Source organism: Desmodus rotundus, chromosome X (assembly GCF_022682495.2).
Source record: "Desmodus rotundus isolate HL8 chromosome X, HLdesRot8A.1, whole genome shotgun sequence".
Classification (NCBI taxonomy): Eukaryota; Metazoa; Chordata; class Mammalia; order Chiroptera; family Phyllostomidae; genus Desmodus; species Desmodus rotundus.
In genome coordinates, this window is record NC_071400.1 from 86756919 (window position 1) to 86782174 (window position 25256).

The 25256-nt window shown below is 39.3% G+C and overlaps 1 protein-coding gene and 1 pseudogene across 4 annotated transcripts in view; one reads left to right on the top strand and one right to left on the bottom strand.

Annotated features, from left to right (window-relative positions):
• Positions 1 to 25256, bottom strand: part of POLA1 (DNA polymerase alpha 1, catalytic subunit) — a 299926-nt gene that overhangs the window by 202291 nt on the left and 72379 nt on the right. The window lies entirely within an intron of this gene.
• LOC112313418 (U6 spliceosomal RNA) lies at positions 8063 to 8163 on the top strand (annotated as a pseudogene).

The following is a 25256-nucleotide window of genomic DNA, read 5'->3' on the forward strand; positions in this document are numbered from 1 at the left end:
TTTTAGAAGCTGTAACCCCTTGTGGCTAAGGCTGAGTAAAAAGACCTTGGGACCATAAGCCACTTAGGAGACAAAGCTTATCTTCCCTGGCAGGGGCACTGCCTCTGCCCCCTTTCACTTCACCCTGCTTGGCCCCATGGGGATGACTGGTTAGCCAATGACAGGTAAGATTCCTCAAGGGAGGGACAACTTAAGACAGGCACAGTCAGCAATGGGGCCATCAGTGAAGGACTTGGGGGGCCACAGAAAAAGGGAGTGATAGACCATCACTCCTTGGCTCTGACATAGCCTGAGTCCTCATTCTGTCTGCAAGGAGTCTCCTAATCTCTTAGCTGCCTTATTTCCCTTTCCTGACTTAAGCTTGAAACAATGCCTTAAGCCTGAAACAATGCCAGAGGTGGGTGCGACCCTGTACTGGAAAGGGCTGGTTCCCTAGGGTGATCAGGCCTAAGAAAGTATGCACAAAATCCTATGAAACCTACTTTGCTAATACCCTCAATTTAAATGATAAGGGTTCAAGCATGAAATGAGTTTGTTCCCCAAAGTTTTATGGCTCTTTAGCTATCTGACACTGGCTCTATATAAGCCCTTATAGTTGAGTATTATCTACTGTTTGATCATTTCTGCCTGACAATGATTGATGAGCTTTACATATACGCCCTGTACTCCTATGCAAATTAAACCCAATAAAAGCCTGCCCAGGCAAGCAATGGGGCTGGCCCTCTCTTTCACTGCGAGATTAGCAGTGTCATCCCTTCTCCTCCACAGGATTTCTGTAGTCTGTGTGAATTTGTCTTGTCTCATCCATAATGCCGCAGACACTGTGGGCCGGTGTCTGCATCAGCTCAGTGGATTAAGTGCCCACCTGCAAACCAAAAGGTCATCAGTTCGATTCCCAGTCAGGGAACATGCCTGGGTTGTGGGCCAGGTCCCCAATTACATGCATGTGAGAGGCAACCCAATAGATGTTTCTCTCCCTCTCTTTCTCTCTTCCCTTCTCTCTAAAAATAAATAAATAAAATCTTTTTTAAAAATCTACAAAATTAACCATCTTGTACCAATACGGGTAAGTCTTAATGGTGGATATTTCAGATTTACTTGGTCCTTCCTCACATGGGACCACACACTTTATCAACCACATGACCCCTGTTCAAGTAAACAAAGAGTTCTGCTCTCTCATTACCTCCAGTCCCCATACCAGTATTTTAAATTCCTCTTCTCTCCTTTATTTCCTAATTCTATACACAACCCACTTGAATACAACCAAGAATTTAACATCATGTGTCACTCAAGACGGCCAAACACTTCATGGTCAAGGTTTCGTAAAGATATCCTTCCCTATCTCACTCTACCACTTCTCTCTGCAATCTTAGGAGTGACCCTCCACAAACGCCCAAATTCAACAAGCATTTACAATGGGCTCAGCACTGAGGTAAGTACAAAAGGAGTTTTACTGCCCTTAAGGAACTTAAAAGACAAATGGGATCACTTCCAACTCAGTAGTTTTCACAGTATGACAATGAAAGCCAAAGGACTTGAGAACTGTCTTACAGGAATATAAAAACAGAGTGACTGAGCCAGTCACACCACATCGCACACCAATGGCCTGATCTACTGAAACCTGCTCTTTGGAGACGTGCCTAAGTCTTTAGATGAGTCCAAAAAGAGAAGGAGCATGGCTCTAGCTCTACGCAGGGACTAGTTCCAGCTCTACGCTGGGACTAGTTCCATTAATATTAAAAGGGAGGGAAGGCAGTGCTAATTAAAGAGGAATGGAACAAATGTCCTTGTCCTTATCTATTGCATTAAGAAGAAAAAGAAGCCTTGGGGTACAAGTCTAGGTCAAGTACAAACATAAAGCCTGGAAACCTGGGATCCCATAAGCCAATATGTCCTTGAAGGCTTAGCTTTCTCATTTGTTTGTAGTTCAGATTATCTTTCCTTTGATAATACGAATCCCACCTCTTCCTTTCCCAGCATCTTCCAACTTTCCCTTCCCAGTGGTGCCTTCTTCCCGGTTCTACAGTATCAACTTCTCCTAAATTAAGGGTTACTCATTCACTTGACAAATATGTATTGATAGTCTGCACTGCTCAAGATGTGTTACCTAACTCTTAGAAGATGAATAAAATACAGTCCATGCCCTTGAGGAGCTTGCAGTCTGCACCCCAATTATCCTCAATGGTCTCATTTCCTTCTTTATCTTTTAGGGCTTGATCCCTCCACCCACCTCATGCTCAATGCATAAAACCTATGCTGTCTTTTAGCTTCATTCTCAGAACTTAAATTGTTCCTTTAAAGGTCAGCAGCCTCTTCTTGCCAAAGGTAATGACCACTGCTTAGATAAGGTTCTTCCACAATCATCTGAGCACTACCCCAATGAAGTGAAAAGGCACATCACTGTTTTCCCTTCATCATCACTACCCTCCACCAGTTCCTAATGATAAAGCCCATACATGACCATGACTCCAGACGTTGTCAAATTTCCCATGGGGTGGGGGGCAAAACTGCCCCCAGTTCAGAACTACTGACCAACATGGATGATACCCTGTGCACATGCTGGAGAAGTGACTAAAATGTCATAAAGCACACTGACTCCAGACATATGCCTACTGTCATCAAGATTATTGAGAGCACAGAATTATGTCATCCAAGATGGATTTTTCACGTCCAGGCAAATTTACAAAGTCTCCAAATATGCCAGATATCTTTCCTTTGCCCATCCACTTCCATTGCCCACCTTGCTCTCTGGGAGGGAGGGCTGACTTAATGGGTTGCATTGAAAGAGCTTCCTTGTCCCCTAATTTACAGTTGAGTTTAGACCATCAGAAACAGTGCACAGATCAGGACGGAAGTGAGGACGGGTTATTTATGACCCTGGCTTTTCCCCTGACTGGTCACATAGAGGCTGGCTGGATCCATCCACCTGCCATCAGAAGACCCTTTGCACGCACCTCCCTCTTTCTTTCTAAGTTAGGTATCTGCTCCTCCGCTCACTCCTTTTCACCTAAGACTGTGACACCCCTACTATTACTCGCCTCTGAGTTCACACAATTCTTTTGCAATTTTAATAGACCCTGCCCACATTTTGGTAAATAATCCCTCTATCAAATCTTCCTATTACTCCCATTAATAATTCCTATTAATCCCTGCTTCGGCCCTGACTGATACAGCAAATACATTTTAAATTTTATCTTAAATTTTAAAAACAAGCAGTTTTAAAATGCTCCACTTGAAGCTCCATTCTCCTAAAAACAGACACACAAGAAGCATCGCATGTTGAAACTCTAGGCTATTTAGATCTGTGAAGAAGACATGCTGTGAACTTCCTTTAAACAGCAAACCTATGATATATCTCTTTTACTGTGACACATTATCTAACAATGCTCAAACTGAAATTTTCTTTAGCCTCACCTTAGCCCAAGGAGAAAGAAAAAGAATAGAACACTACCTCCGTCTTATGTGGTCTTGACAATTTCGGTAATCATTTATGTTACAATTATAATATATTAACTTGTATCGTTAGTTTTCCACTTACATATTGTAGGTCTCTAATTACACCGTACATTACCAGACCTGTAACTTACATTTGTTTTCCTCGCACTTATTCATGCCTTGCAATATAGTCTGCAAGAGTTCCTTTAAGAGAGAATATATTTGATAAATATTTGTTGACAGCTGGGAACAGTATCAATAGAAACAGAACATAAGGAAGCATTAAAGCTAGCCCCAAGAGATAGGCTCACTCACTTTAGTATTTTCTTATTTGCCTTGCTTTATCAAGAGATTTTTGCCTCCAGAAGAAAAATAAAAGCTTCACTGGAAGGTGAATGTAAAATTTTAGGAAAACAGCTGTATACCCATCAAGATTATTTTCCACAAGTAGCCAACATGAAATAGAATTTACAACAGAGACAGGAAGAAGAGTAGGTGGAGTTAGAATAGAAGGAAATGAGGAGGCGCAACAAGAATTAATTACTGGTAATTACACATGCTACAGCCTCTCTTCTTTCTCCATCCTCTATCTAATCAACAGTGCGAACAGATGTGGTCTGTGGTATTGGGGAGGGGGGTGCTTAACAGCTGTTTGGAGAACATGCCATTAAAAAGCAGCCTTGTCCACAGAAACCCAAGAATTTTACCATTTGAAAGAAAAGAGGTAATGAATAATGACCACAGTCTTACTTTGAACTTCAGCTCATTCAGGCTGATAACTTTTTCTCCTGATTTCCGATGAACTAAGGCAATAGCTTTGATATTTTCTGTTATGAGTGCCCCGATATTTGAATCTATTTCATATATCTCACCCAAGTACCCCCAAAACTAGTACAAAGACCCAACTACTTCTTATTGAGGAAATAGTCAGAAAATATTAACTATGATATATATTGATGATGACAAGAAAAACTCTTCACATTCCCAGTATAGGGAATACCAAATTAGGGTGAAATAATTACAAATTTCTCAACTATCTTTCTAGATGTTCTTCCATGGGATAAGAACTCTAAACAACATGGAAATCAGAACGTCCTAAATGTTTTACATCTTAAAAAACACAGCACACTGTCATTGCATATAATCTTTCCTAAAAGATAAAAACACAAACTAAAGCCCACAGATACATTTAAAATACAACACAACCACCCCGGGCTTAACAGGAAATGCAGTTGCTCACAAAACAGAAGTTTCAGCATCTTTCCAGTGAGAAGCTGTTTTTGCTTCCTCCCAAGTCTGATGTCTGCCAGCTAGGCAGGGCTGGGAGGGAGGGTCAAAGGCACTCTCGCCCCACCTGGGACACCCCCTTGGCCCAAAGAATGGAGACTGGTGGCACAGATCTGGCTTTAGGAACTACCAGGTGACTGCTATCCATGATCTGAAACTCCTGTGTTGGAATAGCAGGGGAGCTTTTTGACTTCGGGACATAATAGGTTCCAAAAAGCTGTAAATAAGTCCATTTGTTCACAAATCCAAAGTGAAATTCAATACATGAGTGATTATGCCACGAACTGACAGCAAGCACATTGACTGCTTGTGCTCAAACATCAACTGTGTTGGAAGCTTTGAAAGTTCTTGAGTACCTTTCACAATTCCAAGTTCTCAGGCTATGGTGTATAGGTGCAGAGGCACACAGAATATTTGAGAGCACACATATTCATGTGCACTTGCAGGATACTACGCTGATTTCCCATATCTAATCTTATTAAATTGAACTTGCAGATTCTCAAACTTACTTCTGTGTATTTTGGGGGCACCTTCAAAAATTTCATTCAGTTTCAGTATATGCAAATTGCACGAACTATGATTCAGTCTTGTTGGGGATAATTAAAGAAAGATGGAGCTAGGGTTGGGAAAAAGGAAAGAAAGGTAAAAGCTAATGGCAGAACAGGAATAAAAAAATTTTAGAATGAAGCCATAGGAAAAATAAAAGGAGGTAAGTGCAAACACACTTGGGACTCACAACTGTACACTGAAAATCGCATCTAAGAGTCAGTCGTGAGCGGGAGTGGGTGGTGGGAAGCCCTGGGAAGATGGGCATCAACAGTTTCTGAGGTTGAAAATCAGAAGGGCACTGAACAGCTAGATGGAAAAACAGCTGTGGGGGAGGAGAGGAAATGCCTTAAAGCATGCTCATTACCTGCAACGAAGCAAAATTTCTATTGAACAAGGGATGGTGCATGAAAATGAACAGTTAGTATCCCTTATTACTAAATAAAACAGTATAGTGAAAGGGCACTTTGTATTATATTCAGAAGATTTATTTAACTGAATATAAATGTTGTTTATTCCTAAAAGCTTCCATATATCCACTCTCAACTTTGGATCCCCTGTGACTAGCTGCCATGAAGTCTGAAGTCCTCAGACTTAAAGTCTACGTCCATGACAGTTTTCAGGAACCTCTTCCTCCTGGTGAGTAAAGGACAATACCCCTTCCTTTGCACTTCACCAGGATGAAGCTATTCTTTTGGTGTGCCCTGCAAACCCACCTTTTGATCTCTAGAAATAATTTTATCTGCACAAGTGTGTAAGAAGTTTAAATTAATCCTTCATCCTGAATTATGTTGCTTTTCTGCATCAGCAAAGACGCATTACCATGTAAAATAATGTGGGTTTTTTTGTCTGATAGAGAATATATTTGGGAGAGAAATGGGAGCTTCTGGCAAAAAATAAAGGCTTCATTACTTCAGCTTTAAATGTAAATTAGGCACTCAGCAGCATGCAAGTTAGGACAATTTTCCTTACACAAGATAAGATGAACTATATTTTATTCCTCAGTTCTTAACAAGAGTCACTTCCTTAGACATACCTAACCCTTAAACAAAGGCTGTTCTTTGTCATAGCTAGGGAAATGTTTTTATTACTTATGTTCTTTAAATATGTATGAATAAAAACCTCTCTTCTATACTCATGCTCATAACAAACTGCTACTTAGGCAAAAAAATATGTATCTGAAATGAATATAGACATGAAAGGGGGAATATTTGCTTTCTATGTGAATATTACACAACACCCCAACTAGTGGAAAGGCCTTTAAAAAAACAGCTGTCTTTCGAGATTCTAATACTGTCTGACTTTGCAAGAAAGCGATGGCTTTTAAAAGTGAAAAAGGTACCGAACACACATCTGATCGCACAGAACCCACTAACGTAACAACTACCAGTGTTTCATGGGGTTTTGTTCTTGTTTTTAAAAGGTGATCACTTCTTGCATAGTCATACCATTGTCTCCATCTGTCTGGAACCCAGTGTATCCAAATGTCTCTTGTTCTGTAAAACCCTTGAATAAGATCTATCCAATCCCGGCCTTTACTATGGCATAGTGTTGGTCACCGTCCGCTAATAGGCCTCTTGATTGTATCCAGCCACTCAGGAGACCATTCTCATTCAGGCAAGGATCAGAGAAATGTCGATCCTAGTTCATCTGAATGCAGCATTAAACCTGAACTTCCCTAAATCACCCATGGCAAAAATATAGTTCTGGGATGTTAGTCTGGATTTTTTCCTCTAGTCCTGTACAACTTAGATATGTAAGGAAAACGAAGGAAGGGTAAATGGGGTATACTCGACATCTTACTGAATTAACTTCTAACACTTCAGATCCTAACATGTGACATCAAATTTTTAATATCAGTTTTACACTTGAGAGATTCTCCAATTGCCAAATGCCTTTTCAAGCTAAACTCTCTAATATTTAATCTAATGAGAGTACAATTGACCTAAATTTTTGTATCATGGAATCTCAACTATGTAAATCATCTTAGGATTATTGTCAGTTACTTTTCTTTATATGACAGCTAAGCATTTTCTAAGTAGTGCAGAATCACATTCCAATTCTTCTGTTGTACTTGAGCACCCACAGAAAGAAGAAAACTGGACATTTTTATTATTACATGAATTTCTACTTCAATGTCCAGTGCTGATTACCTATAAGATCTGTTACTTAGTAAGCGCTAAGAAAATCCAAAGTTTAGCCCTGGCTGGTGTGGCTCAGTGGATTGAGCACCGGCCTGTGAACCAAGGGGTCGCTGGTCTTATTCCCAGTCAGGACACATGCTTGGGTTGCGGGCCAGGTCCCCACTAGGGGGTGCACAAGAGGCAGCCACACATCGATGTTTCTCTCCCTCTCTTCCTCCCTTCCCCACTCTCTAAAAATAAATAAATAAAATCTTTAAAAATAACTAAAAGTTTAAGTATATTTCTAAAAACATACTTAAAAATATATTTTACATCATATAGACAGGCTCTATACATGTATTTAGAAACATAAATCTTGAAGATAAATTTATAAACAATTGCAAAATTATTTGATAGCCTACCCCCCAAAACTAAGTATTAGTAGATTTCTAGAACAGTGTTATCGAATACTAATATAGCTAGTGGCTACCATGCCTATTGAGCACTTAATATGTGGCTATTATGGCTAACCGAAATTTTAATTTTATTTCAAGTAAGTAAAATTTAGATTTGAGTAGCCATCTGTGGCTAGTGGCTACTATGCTATACAGTGCAGATCCAGAACACTGATATCTACAGAAGTAACGTGCATAAAGAATGCTCTTACGCACTTGCTTCCGCAGCAAATGTACTAAAATTGGAATGATACGGAGATTAGCATGGCCCCTGTGGCAAGGATAACATGCAAATTCGTGAAGTGTTCCATATTTTTGATACAAAATAGTCAGGGGGATGTAAAGTACAGCATAGAGGACACAGTTAATAATATAGCAATAATAATGTATGGTGCCAGGTTGATACTTGAATTATTGGAGGGATCGCTTTGCAGACTGGGTAACTGTCTAACCACTATGCTGTACACCTGAAAGTTATATAAAATAATACTGAATGTCAACTGTAATTGAAAAATAAAATTTTAAAAAATAAAAACAATACCAAAATAGCAAGAAAATCTATCATTAATTGGAAATATATTTTAAGAATGAATGGCACAAAGACTAAAAAAAGGTAGCATGGCATTGTATTTTTATTGATGAAAAAAATCAATAGGAGGCTTTTAAAGGACAGTCCCACCCCAAAAAGTCAGATACTGAGTCTCAGCTTTGCTTTTCATTTCCAACAATCAATGTGGTGTTAAGAATCCTTGTAAGTATAATCTAAAATTTCACAGAAGAACTACATTTGTCTGTAAAAGAAAGCACTGTGACAGTTCAAAGGGGACAAACACATTTCCCCATTTTTCAGGCCAAAAACTTACAATAGGAAAAAGTGGCTGGGTAAAAAGCAGAAATGGTTATCAACATACATATACATTATACTTCTACCTGTGAAATTCAAATTAGATAATTTAGGTGAAAGGGCTCTGTGACAACGACAAAGCCCTACACACATCTATCATGACTGCTGCTACCACCACTACTGCCGCTGTTGTTCCGATTCTTCCCTTCAAGAAACTTGTAAACTGGTACCAACCAAAGCTTTGCTGGTTGCCCATAGGTTTTGGAGGACGTATACACAGTGATGCCACTTTGTTTGGATTACTGAAAACACAAGAACTGATGTGGACAAATGTGGCAGCCATTGGGTCTTAACATTATTTTTTTTTTAATAGTTAACTAGATGGTCCTTTAACTCTGATTATGGACAGCTGATATACAGACAATAATCGAGGAGGCAAATAATAGAAGAATCTAGTAAGTCACAGGTGGCAAACACAAGGCCTGTGGACCAAATATGGCCTTCCACCTCGTTTTATCCAGCCCGGCACCTTGTTTCTGCCTGTTGGTGGCGCCAAACTCCTTGCGCCTAGTTAAGGAGTAGTTACATTTGTACAGTCCTCAAATTACATTCGGCCCTTTGAAGGCAACCACAAGGCTGACGTGGCCCCTGGTGAGTTTGACACCCCTGTAATAAGTGAAATTGGCTCACCATTCCACAGTTTGAGTCTCCATTATATCTCAAGTCATGCCATTCCTCCTTGAAGGCAACTACTTTTCATGTTCCCTGGATCTTTTATAGGAAATTCTAGTATATTCCTTAGTTTTAAAAAAATCAAACATGTGTATGTTTGAGTCCCAGGACTTTCTGGACTGGGTCCTAGGTTCTAGGACCCAGTCCTAGACTGGGACTTTAAAGTCCTAGGACTTTTAAATTTTGATACTTCATACATTTTCAAATAAATTTATTTTACCTCCATTAGGACAGATCAGCCTTTCCCATTCAAACAATTGATTTTAGCCCTGGCTGGTGTAACTCAGTGGACTGAGCATGGGCCTGTGAATCAGAGGGTTGCCAGTTCGATTCCCAGTCAGGGCACATGCCTGGGTTGCGGGCCAGGTCCCCAATGCGGGGGGGGGGGGGGGGGGGGGGGGGGCACGTGAGAGGCAACCACACATTGATGTTTCTATCCCTCTCCTTCTTCTTCCCTTCCCCTCTCTCTAAAAATAAATAAAATCTTTAAAAAAAAAAAACAATTGATTTTAAGAACGATGGTCTGGCACCTGAGTCATATGAAAGATAGAAGTCTATATAAATTTAAATAGAGTAAAACTAAATTATTGGCAGTACATGAAATGAAGACAATTATATTGGATTCACACATCCCTTCCAGACTATGAATATAAAGCAAAAAAAAAAAAAAAAAAGAAAGAAAAAGCCACCCTCCGAGGGTAAAACCTACCTGCACAATGGATATGGCAGCACTCTGCTGAAATTAACCAAAAGACTGTCTTGTATGCCTAGTCTTAGAATTTGAAAACCTCTAAAGGTGATCTAAGTGTAATCTCAGGAAGCAGGCCTAGAATGTGGCTTGTCATTTAGTAAATGGGATTATAGTTTGGTTCAAAAAAATTGTGTGAACAAAGGAAAACAGTCGCCATAGAAATAAACCCAAAGAACCAGACATTGTGAAGCTTTACTGCTCAGCATTATTCAGGGGAAACCCAAATAGTCCATGTGGCAGGTGTATCCTAATCATGGATTATCTAACCCAGTCTCTTTGTTTTGATTCCATTCTCACCAAGCAACCTTGTGATTATAATTTGGCTTCCCATGTGGCTTGTCTATAAAGAGAAAATGCACTAATCTCTCAGTTCAACCTCACCAGTCTAATTAACAGCTGTAGTTGTCACTTCAAATGAACAAATTGGCATTGGGGCATGTACATGTGAGTCTGACCATCCGCGGTGTATGCCAAGAGAGTCAGATTTCTGAGCCTGTAAGTCACACAACCTCCTTGTTCATCGCTGAACCTCCTGTGCCTAGCACAGTGCACGGCTCATGCTACCACTCAGTAAATACCAGGCTGAGATCCAGAGACCTAAGACGACTTCTCCTAGCATCTTTCAATTCAAATTGCAGTATATGCTAAAAGGGCATAAATGTTCAATATAAAATGACCAGAAAATTAAGTCCATCGCAAATAAAATATTGAAGTATTATAGCATTAATATGACCTAAAACTATTTACTTAATATACTAAACATCAAGAAACTAGAAATGCTTTGTTTTCAGGCCTGATATATCAGTGTTTTCTTCCATCCTTTGAAAAACTTCCCCCTGACAAGCAAAAGCACTCAATATCATTCAGAAGCTTGATGTATTTGGTACTCATGAATGCTCACTTTTTAAAGTGATAATGGTTTTCCCCACTGAAACCATTTTGAATTTCTCCTTTCACCTTTCTCTAACTCCATAATGTATTCCACATATCCAGTTGAGCTATGTCATATCAAATCCAATCAAGGCAACAATGACTAGAAAGTAACTGCTAAGTAAGCCAGTTCCATACTGTGACCACAGCTATTACAAGCATGTCTCAATTGGCTAGAATGTCATAAAACCAAAATCCCAGACATTCTGCTTCCAGCACTGGACAAACCCTCTCACAGAAAGCAATTATAGCTTCCAGATAAAAGATAAAACAATTACCTGCAGGTCCTAGAGGGTAACCAAAAAAAAAAAAAAAAAAAAAAAACACAACACAGGCTGAACTTGGAAGGCAGCCAACTGTAATTGGAGAAAAGGAAAGACTCCGGGCTAAGTGGCCCATTTGTCTAACTTTTTGCCTGAGGGCAGTAATCACAGGAGCTGTGTGGAGAAGTAGTCTAACTGGATTGAGAAGCCAGATAACAGTAGCTGATAAAGTGACCAAACAAATTACCAGTATCAACAAGGAGAGATAGCACCACTACCAACTATACAGCAATTAAAGAGTCAAAAAGGGAATAACAACTTAATGCCAACAAATTGGACAAATTCCTTATCAGACACATACTATCAAAGCTGACTCAAATAGAAACAGGTAGCACTGGCTGGTGTGGTTCAGTTGCTTAGAGCGTTGTCCCATAGACCAAAAGGTCACAGGTCTGATTCCCGATCAGGCATACACCCAAGTTACGGGTTCAATCCGGGGTTGGGGCACATATGAGAGGGTTGGGGCGCATATGAGAGGGTTGGGGCGCATATGAGAAGGCAACCAATACATGTTTCTCTCTCACATCAATGTTACTCTCTTTCTCTCTCTCTCTCTCCCCCCACTTCCCCTCCGCTAAAAGCAATGAAAAACTTCCTGAGTGAGGATAAAAAAGAAGGAATAGATGACTTGAACAGCCCCATATCTATTTAAAAGATTGAATTTGTAGTTTAAAACTTTTACACAAATGAAAGTCCAGGCCCAGAAAGCTTCAGTGGTGGATTACTTCATGTAAGGAAGAAAAAAATACCAATTCTACACAAACTTTCCCAGAAAATTGAAGGAGGGGAATACTTTCCAAGGCATCCTATGAGGCTAGCATTTCTCTGGTCTGTCCAAGAGTAACAAAGATATCACAAGAAAAAGCAACCTAAGGCTAATATTCTTTGTGAACATAAATGTAAAAATTCTTAATCTTTTAGCAAATCAAATTCTTTTTAAAATACATAAAAAAGGATGGCATATCATGACCAAGTGGGATTTTCTCCTGGAATGCAAGGTTAGTTTACCATTTGAAAATCAATCACTGTAAGTCACCGTATCAACAAACTAAAAAATAAAGCGACAACAGAAAACCCTATGATCGTCTCAATAAACAGAGAAAAGCATTTGAAAAAAATCCAGTATCTATTCCTGATTCAAAAAAACTCTCAAGAAAGAAATTTCTTCAACTTGAAAAAAAACTGTCTAAGAAAAACCCACAGCTTCAAGTCTGAATGCTTTCCTCCTAATGTCAGGAGTGTGGATTTCCACTCTCAACGCCTCTATTTGGCACGATACTGGAACAGGCACTGCCAGTCTCATCTTGCCTGTTTGTAAAATGTGAGTCAAAAAATACCAACTAGGAAAAATGAATGCAAATGTCAGAAAAAGCACAATGGAGATACACGCAAATACACTGTAGGAAAAAGAATAGTATCTCTCTACAGCTGGCTGGGGCTAGGGGGAAAATCTCCGTATAAGCAAATGTTGCTAATAACCACAAATACCCATTGTTGCAAGGTGGTAACATGCTGTGGAAGGATCTCAATTTATGTCAGAATAAACCATATGAAATAGCTGATTTTGAACCATTTTTGCCCTTCGAAAAAGGATGGCAATTACATTATATTACAACCATTAGTAGGGTAGTTTAGAGCACAGACTCTGGAGCCAAACTGCCTAGATTAAAATCTCAGCTCCACTACTTACTGTCCACATGACTTTGGGTAAGTTAATAACCTTGGTTTCCTCACCTGCAAAATGGGTATGTAGCAATGTCTACTTCATAGGTTTGTTCTGAAGAGTTAATGAGTTTACATGCATAACGCACCTAGAACAGTACTTGGCACAAGGCAAGGCCAGTGTGAGCTAGTATATCTTCAGTCCTGGCTCTGGCACTCTCCCTCTATGAGAAGGTTCTCTCACCTGCTTCCTCAACTGGTAGAATGAAAAGGTTGAACCAAGGCCGGTTCTTAAACTCTGTTCTCTACAATTATGAAAGCAAAGGACAAAAGCTTTCTATCACCATACTAAGCTAACAAAACAATATCATCTGCCTAAGGACTCTCTGAGGTCATTCTTCACTGTCTTTTAGATTTGACAAATGAACCTCAAGGTTAGAAATCAGTATCCTGGATTGAAATCATTTAAGTAAATCAGTCACCTTCAGAGCAATGGCTTCCCTGCAGGCTTTTACAGCAAACTTTTATAACATCTCCAGTCACCCTAAGAAGTTCAACAGATATAATCAATACTTGTTCAAGCCCTAGAGTGTGCTGAGTGTCCAGAACTTTCACATAACAGTCATTAAAATGATAAATGTGGGCCTAGACTCAACTGCCTGGAATCTTAGCTCCATCAATAGATGTGCGACTTTAAGCAAGTTATTTAGCCTGTCTGTAGCCCATTTCCTTTTGTGGGAAAGAGAAGTTAGTAATCTCATGATGGCTGTGAGGATTAAATAAACTAATGTATTTAAAGTGCTTAGGATAGTGACCAACACACAGGAAAAAGACAGTAAGTATCAGCTCTAAGAGCTCTTAAAACCAAAATAATTTTAGTGTATTTCAATTCAGAAAATAAGCATAGGCCATCCAACATGTTTAAGAAGACTCAACAAAATTAAGTAGAAACATTATTTAAAACTTAGATGCCAAATTGCTCTTACCTTGTATTATAAAAAGAAACTATTGAGAATATCTAAGTACTCTATGGGAAAATCCTAGTAACAAATCACATCAAATAAATTCGCTTACCACCCCTAGAACATCTTTAGTTTTTTTGTTCTTTGAATCAGGATTATCTTCCATTTCCAAAACACATAAACATTAAAATAATGCTTTCCTTATCACCTGGCATTACTAATTCTTATTCACATCAAGTATATGGACACTATTTCCAAGACCATATAAAATTACTATTTATTGTCTGTACTTTCAACCTAGAACTATTAAGCCAGTCCTACGTTTTACTTCCTCTTTATATCATTAGCCAACTGACTGCCTGCCTACACTTTCATTTCCTTTGGCCCATAGAAGCAATCAATGGTAACAAGTAGCTTAAGTAAATGTCTTATCTAGAGAAGCGGAGCTCAACATTCTCTCCATATTTATATTTAATGATTCCAGGGGAGTTAGTCAAAAGAAATGGTCCTCTTCCCAAGACTCCAAAAGGCAAACATTCATCTCTTACTCTATTGCAACTAGTGATGAGTTGCATACTGCACCTGTATTGTCAGGTTGCTGACATAATGCTTCACAAAACTTCAAAGACATGTTTTTATAACTGACAGTAAATCTCATGCAGTAAAACTGTAAATGAGCATTTCAGAAAAACTCCGAGGCTATTTCACTTTCAAGAAAATTTAAGGTTGTACGTGCCTAGGATGAACTCTTCTTCTATTAATACTGCATAACCTCAAAGACTCTACACCTTCAGGTTCTAGGGTCAATTGATTGATAATCAATTTCAAAACTATTTTAGGCATCTATTTTGGTATCAAAACCAAAATAGAATACATAAAGTACTTAGGCATTTAAAAATCAATATTAATATTACAAAATTTTAAGATATATATATATATTTTAGTCTTCAAATCCACAGGTCTTTTACATACTTCTGTCTAGTGTTACTCTCCGTTACACATGCATATCGGCACGAAGTTGTATGTTTGAATTTAACCTAGCAAAAATGAATTATTCAAAACACAAATAAAATTAAAGATTAATCACAATAGTCAAGAGATGGAAGAAACCCAAATGTCCATTGATGAATAAATGGATAAAGAAAATGTGATATATGCATAAAATAAAAATATTATTCATCTTTTAAAAAGCAGGAAATCCTGTCACATGCTATAACACAGATGAACCTTGAGGACATTATGCCAAGTGAAATAAGCCAGTCACAACAAGACAAATACTATATGATTCCACCTAAATGAGCTATCTTAAGTAGTAAAATTCATAGAAACAGAAAGCAGAATGGTGGGGGTGACGGGGAGAGGGATGTTGTTTAATGAGCATAGTTTCAGATTTGCAAGGTAAAGTCCTGGAGATCGGTCTCACAACAATGTAAATATATTTGACACTGCTGGACTGTACACTTCAAATTGAGGAAGGTAAATTTGGTTGTTTTTTACCATAATAAGAAAGGTAACACAACTAATCTTTTAAAAATAAAAAATTAAAGATTTAAAAAGTTTACTCTTTAAAAAATATATTTACCTGCCCTGGTTGGTGTTGCAAAGTGGACTGAGTGCTGGCCTCTGAACCAAAGGGTCGCTGGTTCAATTCCCAGTCAGGGCACATGCCTGGGTTGCGGGCCAGGTCCCCTGTAGGGGACGCACAAGAGGCAACCACACATTGATGTTTCTCGCCCTGTTTCTCCCTCCCTTCCTCTCTGTCTAAAGATAAATAAATAAAATCTTTTTAAAAAATAAAAAATATATTTACCTAATTTCTTTTCCATTGCCTTAACAAAAATGTATGACAGAAATAAAATGCTGAGTATTAAAGTTCTTTCCAAAATGATACAATATCAGCATTCAAGTATTTTAGTCCCACATATCAAAGTGAGTTGCTCAGAATGCTTTTGGTGTAACCCGAACTTACTAAGACATCTTCCCTATGAGCAGAATATTTCCTAAATATATATACACAGCAAGGAGGCTTAGAAAGTCATGTTGGCCAAACCTTTTTGTACTGTATTTCATGCTCCAGGGTAGATGCCCAACTTAGCAGAAGCCAAAAGCTTTTTCTAAAAAACCAGATATAGCCCTGGCTGGTGTAGCTCAGTGGATTGAGCATGGGCTGTGAACCAAAGGATCCACCAGTTCAATTCCCAATCAGGGCACATGCCTGGGTTGTGGGCCAGGTCCCCAGCAGAGGGTGTGCAAGAGGCAACCACACATTGATGTTTCTTTCCCTCCCTTTCTCCCTCCCTTCTCCTCTTTCTAAATATAAATGAATAAAATCTTTTTTAAAAAGCAGATATAAACTATACTGTACATAAATCTGCCTATTACTAGTTCAGATTTTAAAATATGCCTTGAGAAAGCTTGGGATTCAGTATAACATAGCTGAAAAAAGACACAACTTGAGCACCAAATCCAAAGGCTGTCCATCAAGAACAAATAAAGAAGTCCTGTAAATTATCAGTCCCCAAGGATTAAACAAAAGATGTGCTTGTGTTTGAAAGAAAAATAACTTTGGTTAAGAAAGGAATGAATGAGGAAATACAGTTTTGGTTTATTTTAGGCCTCGATCACTTTCATTCACAATTTTCAAATCATATCGTTCCTGGTTACGTTCTGTTGTCATTTGTTTATATTTAAATAGTTTCCAGGTGCCCAATTTCCTTTTCTCACGTTTACTCGCTGCCACAATCCTCAACTGCAAATTTATTAAATGTCATAAGCACTTGAGAAAAGAAGAAATCATCATGTAAAAACACAGTGAGGATAAACCAAAGCCGTTTCTCAGTCAGAAAATGAGGCCTGGCACTCTCTGACAATCGCTCTAGGGAAGTTGTTTTGACAGTCATCACCAGCAAATAGAAATCTGTCCTCAACCTATATTATAGAAAATATTTAAGTATAGTTTTGTAAGCTCCAGACTATCCACAGATCTATAACAAGGTTCAGAAAGGCACAAACTACTGTCTTTTCACATGCTTTGCTATAGTTTATGGCTTCTCCTGAACAGTTTTGCAGCTCTTACCCAATTTAGGAAAAGAAAAGGAAAAAAAAGCTATACAAATCAGATCCACCCAACTAGGCTGGGGAAAAGATAGAGGAGGGAAGAGAAAAGAGCCTTTAAAAAGACTTTGCATGCAATAATTATGTTTTCCTACTTTACCCCCTTCCTTCACTGTGCATTACATTGTCAGCATGAGTCTTCCAGATGACTTTTAAGTGGCAATAAGAGAATAAGCATTCTGTTAACTGGGTAAAAGGTGGAGAAAATAAATACAGCCAACTCATACTCTCCAAAGACTATGGAACAGCTGAGAATTACTTAATACAAATAATAAAACCTGCTTAGGACTATGAACTCAGAAACTGCATCATTTCAGTGAAAGAGTCATTTTCTCATGATTTGGTATTTTCTAAACGCTGCAGCAGTGTTCTAATGGCAGACAGCAGAATGGTAAGATCCATTCCAGCTCTGGCTTGGAAAGGAAGAGTCCTGGGTTTTACGCCAGTCCTGATTCTGGTTCGGTGAGCCCCTATGGACTTGCTTTTTTTTTTTTTTTTTTTTTCATTTGTCAAATGAGGGGGTTAGACTAAGGCTCCTTTCAGTCTAAATGAGATGGGTTTGGAAATCTAATGTTTAGTAACCTTTTAAAAAAATCATCCAGCTATTCAGTCTCTATTGTTCTCATTATTATTTTGCCGAGCTCTACATTGTGCACCTAACAACACAAGGACAAGAGTAAACAGATCTATTCCCCTCTATGGCTTGTATATTTCAAGGACCTTCAAGCTCTACATACAATCCTTCTACTAAAGGCTACAAAGCTGTTGGTTTAGTAAATTCTTAAGTTTAAAAGGAGAAGCAAAGCCTTCTTAAGGCACCAGGCTTAACACTCTAGCTCAAAATACATGCAACAAGACTCTAGGCCTTGAAAGCCTCAGAACCATCCCTGTAAAGTTCACCCCCTCTGTGTACATCATTCTTTCAAATCATTCTGATAATGCATTTACATGCTCTAGATTCTGGCTGGTAAACCGATACTACTCAAAAGGGGTAAAATTAATATAGCTACAAAACAATATCCACTGTCAAATTCCACAGATGTTTTCTCAAAAACATATTGACCCACCTGGCACACACAGCAGCAACCCCTTGGTTGCCACGCCCTGCACAGCAGGGACCTCAGTTAGCACCTCTATAACACAAGCTGCCAACACACATCAGTACCAACAGCAAAAGACAGCGATGTCCTGAATTCTTCACTTCAGCTATCTCGGTTACCAGACAGCAGCACTAAGGACAAGCCAGAACATTCAAAAACACGGACTGGAGAATTTTTTTGCAGAACCCTAATTCCCAGTTTCCCCCGCAAGGCATTTCCCCAAAATGGGTTTTATAAACAGAAACAAGAAAAGAAAAAGTGCCACTCTGTTTAAAATTTGAGCACTAAAACTGTGTGTGTATCACATAATACGTTAAATAACAGACATGGTGTGATTATATCTGTTTAAAATCTCACTAGTTATCTAACAAATGAACAGTTAAACCTCTTGCTTTCAAGATAATACCAAGTTATATGAAAGAATCTCAAAGTACTTTATATACTACATGTCATTAACTCCCATAAATCCTTGACAAGTGTGGCAAAAAGCCAATGCTCCAAATATTATAAATGGGGAGAACAGCACAAAACAATGACAAGACATGTCAAGAAATCATTCGGCAAAGAACCCTAAGAAAGCAAGCAACTGCTTGGGCTCCCAAGTCAGCTTTTTCACTTTATTTTGAAGCTACCTTTAAACAGTTTAAGGGCAAGGAATCAAAGTACATAATGACAGAAAAATCATCTCAGCCCAAGGCATGTAAGCCCATATAGAATATACAACAGTGTGGGCTCAGCAACCCTTCCCAGGGGATTAGAAAATTGACACTCTACTTTGGGGAGACACCATGCAAGTACAGAAACCCAGAGCCCAGAGCTCCGGAGCCAAAGACAAACTCCATCCTCTGGTCCCTATAGAGCTTCGACGAGAGCACATCCAACATGGACAAACTCTTGTTCTTTAAGCAATTATGCGATATACTTTGCAAGCAGCAAGTCTTTGACTTTCTTGTATGTTTATGAAAAAGGTGCCCTCATTTCAAATATTCGTGCATCCCTTAGGCATTGCTGCTGAGGAGGGAGCAGCCAGGGACAGCAAGCTAGGCTGTGAGACCACATCAAGCTGAGGAATGGGCCGATACCAGGCTGCCATGTAACAGGTGAAACACTGAAGCAGGGAGAGCGGGGGTGGGCACGGATTAGCAGCCTTGGCCCTTCTAAACATGCCTTCATGAGGCCTTACTACATGTTTTGTGATAATCCTGGGTATTCCACTCAGAATCCCAGAGCCAGCCTAGAGCTGGAAGGGACTTTAGAGGTAACCGAGTCTAACCTCTGTTCCAAAGAAGGTTTCTCTTTTCTATTGTATAATGGTCTCGAGCTTCTGTTTGAATTCTGCCACTACCTGAAAGGGCAACTCTGCTTTGTAGAGCTAATTAGTACCAAGTCCCTTATTGCTAATTTCCGTCAATTAATTACATCTATCCTTTCTGGAGCTAAACAGTGTAACTCAACCTTTCTTTACATGGCAGTCTAATATGACAAAACATAAATGCAAGACCTACCCATTACATTTCACTTACAGTATGGGCCCATTCTATCTCTCCCCAAAGTCTTTATGATATTGATTTAGTCATTCATTCATTTAAGAATTATATATTATCTACCATTTGAAAGAGAGAAGGATAAACAACAGTAACAGCAGCTAACCTTTACTGATCATTTCTAAGGGCCAGGAACTATTCTCAGTGCTTTAGATTTACCATATTTTTCGGACTATTTGACGCACCAGATCATAAGACGCACCCAGGTTTTAGAGGAGGAAAATAGGAAAAAAATTTTTGAAGCAAAAAATGTGGTCCTGATACTGCCTCCTGTGACCCCGCTCCACCGCCGCCCCCCCCCCCCCACAGCGAGCCTGGTAAGGTACATTCAGACTATAGGACGCACCCCCATTTTCCTCCCAAATTTGTGGGGGAAGTGTGTCTTATAGTCCAAAAAATACGGTAATAACTCATTTAATCTTCCAAACAAACATATGAGGTAAGTATTCTGCTGATTAGTTTTATAGATAAGAAAACTGAGGCACGGGGGGGGGGGGGGGGGGCGGGGGGGGTTAGATAACATTGTCCAAGGCCACACAGCTGATTCCAGAAGAAATGTTCCCAGGACTGTGTGTGGCTCCTATACTTAAAGGGCCCACACACTGCCTGGTAGGAGAGAACTAATAACCATCCCTCTCAGCTTTGTGACATACCGTATTTTTCGGACTATAAGATGCACCCCCCCCCCAAATTTAGGAGGAAAATGGGGGTGCATCTTATAGTCCAAATGTAGCTTACCTGGCTCGCTGGTGCGGGGGGTGGAGGCGGTGGTGGAGCAGGGTCACAGGAGGCAGGAGCAGGACCACATTTTTTGCTTCAACATTGTTTTTTTCTATTTTCCTCCTCTAAAACCTAGGTGTGTCTTATGGTCCAGTGCATCATATAGTCCAAAAAATACGGTACCTACAAATCTGCTGAGTGTACTTTCTGTTTTCATCAAAATCTCTATAAACGTTGGTCCGGACAGGGTCACAGAGGCTGACCACACAATAGAGGCATCCCTACCAGACGACACAAATCCACTAATTACATATTTCTAGGATATAGCTGGTTGCCAAACCACAGATCCCCCAATTCTGTTTGCATTCAGTTCACATTGGTTTGACTGGACTGTAACAATATTACAAAAAACTCTGTGAGGTCCTTTGATAAAATCAGATTATATGATCTTGTTTGGTTAAAAATAAAACCTATTAAAGGTAGAAAAACAAAAGTGGCCTATCTCACTTCCTCTGCTGGTCTTAGAAGTAACAGCTAATTATGGCAACGTTGTATAGTCAAGTAACTACTGTCGCGCACTGCTGGCAGGAGCGTAATAGGACCTCCTCTATGATAAGGGATTTGGAAATATGTTTTAAGGGTTTATATCCTTTAACCTAGAAAGTCCACTGTTGACAATTTATCCAAAGGAAATAATCAGAGATAGGGACCCAGATTCACTCAGATGTTATTGCAGCAATATTTATTAGGAAACACTAGAAATGACATGAATGTGCTGAGTAGGGGTATGGATAAATAAATGATGCAACATCTACCTGCTGAAATCCTAACAGTGAAAATTGTTTGTATAAATACCTGATTCCAGGGAAATGCTTACAATATATTTAATATAAATAGCCAGACACTCTATAAAAATGAACTATAGTCTAAATTATGATTTTTAAAAATAGTATTCGTGTGATCATCATATAGAGAAAGATGGAAAGAAATGCCTAAAATGGACTGTTACGTTGTGAGTAAATTTTATTTTCTATTTTTCTATATTTTCTAAGTATGCTACAATGAACATGCATAATTTTATTATCAAAAACACAATAAAAACCATTAGAATGAAGCATATGAAATTGATATTCAACTGCTTTTGACTTTCAAAATTAGCACTTTCATGTGGTTCAACCTGGTATTAAGCCTAAAAGGAAAAACAAAATTAACACAACTGCCTGCTCTTGGTGAACCAATACTGATCCTTGTTGACTGCCACGAAATGCTTAAAAAAAACAAAAACAAAAAACAAACAAAAAAAACCCAACCCTACAGCTTAGCAATTTTCTAGAATTGTATTGTATAGCTCACTAGTCTATAATTTTCTGGAGTTCACCTTTTAGAAAGCAGAATCAACACCTGCTGTCTTCGGCCTTCTAGACTGAAACCCTTAAGAAAATCCTGACATGGTTATATGTAATTTACATCCCAAATTACAAAAGTTATGACTCTATCTCCCTGCTATTTCTGCCCTGAAAAAAGCACTAAAGGGTTTGACACCTTTTATTGTATCAGGTGCTAAAGAATCCCACCGTCAAGCCGAGGGCAATGTCTAAGTACAGCTTATACTGTGTTTACTAGAGAATTGGGAGTGTGCAAAACATTCTGACTGATCTTTGAGTCTCCCCATCCTCCTACATTCCCATCTAATTGTTACCAAAAAGACCTTAAGGTCAATCTGTTCCAGGACAGGGAGGTGGTCTCCAAGTATGGTGGACTCCAGAACACGTATCATCCAGGATTCCTTAAAGATGACCAAGGGTAAATTTGTAACTGTGTTGTTATTCTTCATCAGGTGTATGTCAAGGTAAGGCATGGTGTTAGGAATTATAAGTACCTTCAGCATTCTGGGCTGAGATATAATGCATTTGGCTGAGAGATGGACTTGATAAAGAATGCTTAACTTTTGTATCATTTTTTCTCATCTTGGGCTTTGATTTACACTTATGCTTTATCTATAATTTTTGTTAATTGGTATTAAGGGTGAGGAGGCAACTTTTTATCCAACAAAAATTAATCCCCTTCTAACTCCTTCCCAAAACATCAATATGGCCCTAGCTGGTGTGGCTCAGTGGATTGAGTGCCGGCCTGCAGATCAAAGGGTTGCTAGTTCGATTCCCAGTCTAGGGCACATGCCTGGGTTGTGGGCCAGGTCCCCAGTAGGGGGCGCACGAGAGGCAACCACACACTGCTGTTTCTCTCCCTCTCTTCCCCTCTCTAAAATAAATAAATAAAATGTTTTTTAAAAATACCAATATGAATCAATCAGAGGAAGATTTCAAGTTCTACTGCCCCGTGGCAAAACAACGAGTGCCAGTTATGCGCTGAGCTGGAATTAGAAACCCCACTGACCTCCTTGGTCTGACAAGGGGGTGCAGAGAGGTGCAGCTGAAGTTAAGAAAAGGTTTAATGGCTGTAGAAATGGCAGATTCTTCATTCACCATAAACAAAAGCTTTGTTACCCTCCTGAATTTAAAATTCTAGCTAGAAAAGATCCCAAGGTTGTTTACAACATCCCATGGTTAGGACTTCACCTCTGCAAAAACAGCATCCCATACTTCTCTTGGCAAATCCTGGCAATGAACAAAGAATCAATGGAAACAATAGTAGGAATTATTCTATGGACATTGACATCATTCTGTAATCCCTAAGGGACGTTCCCCTTTTCTCCTTCTTTAAATGCATCTGACTCATATGGTACAGAGCTTATTTACAGGTCAATGTCTTCCTTCCCTCCACCCCACTTTCAACTCCCCATTAAGATCAGTGACCATGGTCTTACTCTTCCTGGTATCCCCAGGACTTGTACTGCACCTGGCACATAGTAGGCCAGATAATGCAACTGAATTTGGCCCATCTGCAATTTTAAGAAAGAGCTCTATATTGAAGTATAGTGACAAAAAACTATTATTGCCTTTTCAGCAGGTGGACCACTCAATATTTTACTTACTGCATAAGAAGATAAGTACTGTTCATATCTGTGTGTCCTGTATTTCAGAAGAGAGGCGCGGATGTAAGAAATCATATTCATTTTAGCCACTTACAAGTAAAGAGACTGTGGCAACTTATTTAATCCCTTCGAGGCTTTTTCCTCATTTGTGAAAAGGGATAATATCCCCTATTGGCAGGACTGCGGGACATTAAATGAAATAGAGTAAGTAGTGTATATGGATAGCAGGCAGCTAGCCAGAGAAATTGCCTAGCTTCCAATTCATCCAACCAGGCTGCCTTTATCAATCACCTGATTGCTATTTCATGTTTTTCGCTATTTGGCAGGGCACACCAGTACAGTTCAGCCTGAATCTAATAAGGATCTCTTTCTACCTCCTTCACAACCCATTCCCTCCCCACTTCATCAAATCCTTCTGTAAGCCATCACGGCCAGAAGCTTACAACTTGGGCTTCTTGGGTTTGACACGTCTTCCCTTCTGCCTTCCTGTACTTAGTTCTTGCAGTGACCACTTTGAGAAAGAAATCTCTGAGGCTAAATGGAAGATGCCAGAGCTCCAGACTCCAAGAAGTAGATGCTTTAGGCCTCAAATTATAGTCAGATTCAGACAGTAAGAAAACATGGTGCCTTGGAAGGAAGCTTTATTACTTTCCATCACATGAACCTTGGGCACCCCAGCTTCATTTTCAGGAAGACAACCACAGGTGGCAGAAAACCCAAAAGCCCATTACCAAACCTACAAATGGAAAGGCAACGTGAGACTGGAGAGCACCAGCAGCCAATGTCCATCAACCCAGCTGATGAAGCCCTGTGCTACGGCACTTTTTACTTAAATCCCCCAAACTAATTAGTTCCAAGGAAAGATGCCACCTGACATGATTAAGGAAGAAGAAGAGCAGAAAAACTAATTATTACAAAGAATGAAAAAGAGGAGTGGAATTTTTTTAAAGCCTCCATATCCTGCCAAATCTACAATGCAAAATGAATTCAAACACTGGAAACCCTCCCTGTGTACGACATGAAGAAAAATTAGAGAGACTGACAGTAGGTAATATGCAGTGTTAGAAATAGCATGATTTGGTGGCTTCAGCAAATAAAAGGGACACACAAGAAGCCAAAGATAGGATGTGGGAATAGATGATATGTGCTAATTCTCCCTTTTCCTTGCAAGAAACAAATTACAACACAGGTTCACTTCATTACACTGCATATAAAAGAATAAAGCACTGTTTCCGGGCAACAAACACTTTAGGAGCTTAATATTCACTGTGCAGAATCCTAAAAAGTCAGTGAATGTCTTGGAATTTCACAACACAAACTTGCGTCACCACACTCTTTTGTGTCAGACTGTTTCATTATCTTCAAGGCTTAGCATAATTGGAGCCTAAAAATAGGCTATTTTTTTTCCCTTTGCAATCTGATTGGTAAATAAAAGTTAGGGGAGTTTTTATCCCCTTCATTTGTTTTAAACAACCGCTAGCTTCTGCTCAGCAAGCAAAGATGACTGAATACGTTTTCTGGATCTATTTGTTTATTCTGCTTACGGCAAACATGACAACCTTCACCATTATTATAACAGGCACAGAGAGTACCCTAAACAAGCTACACAAAGACATGCTCCAGAACCATCCTGGCTTCAGCTCTGGTGGGCAGCACCACCACCCCTCCTTGTTCCCCAGAACACGTAACACAGGAGGAAGTATGCCTCAACTCGGTCTTTCCATCCTCGCTGCATC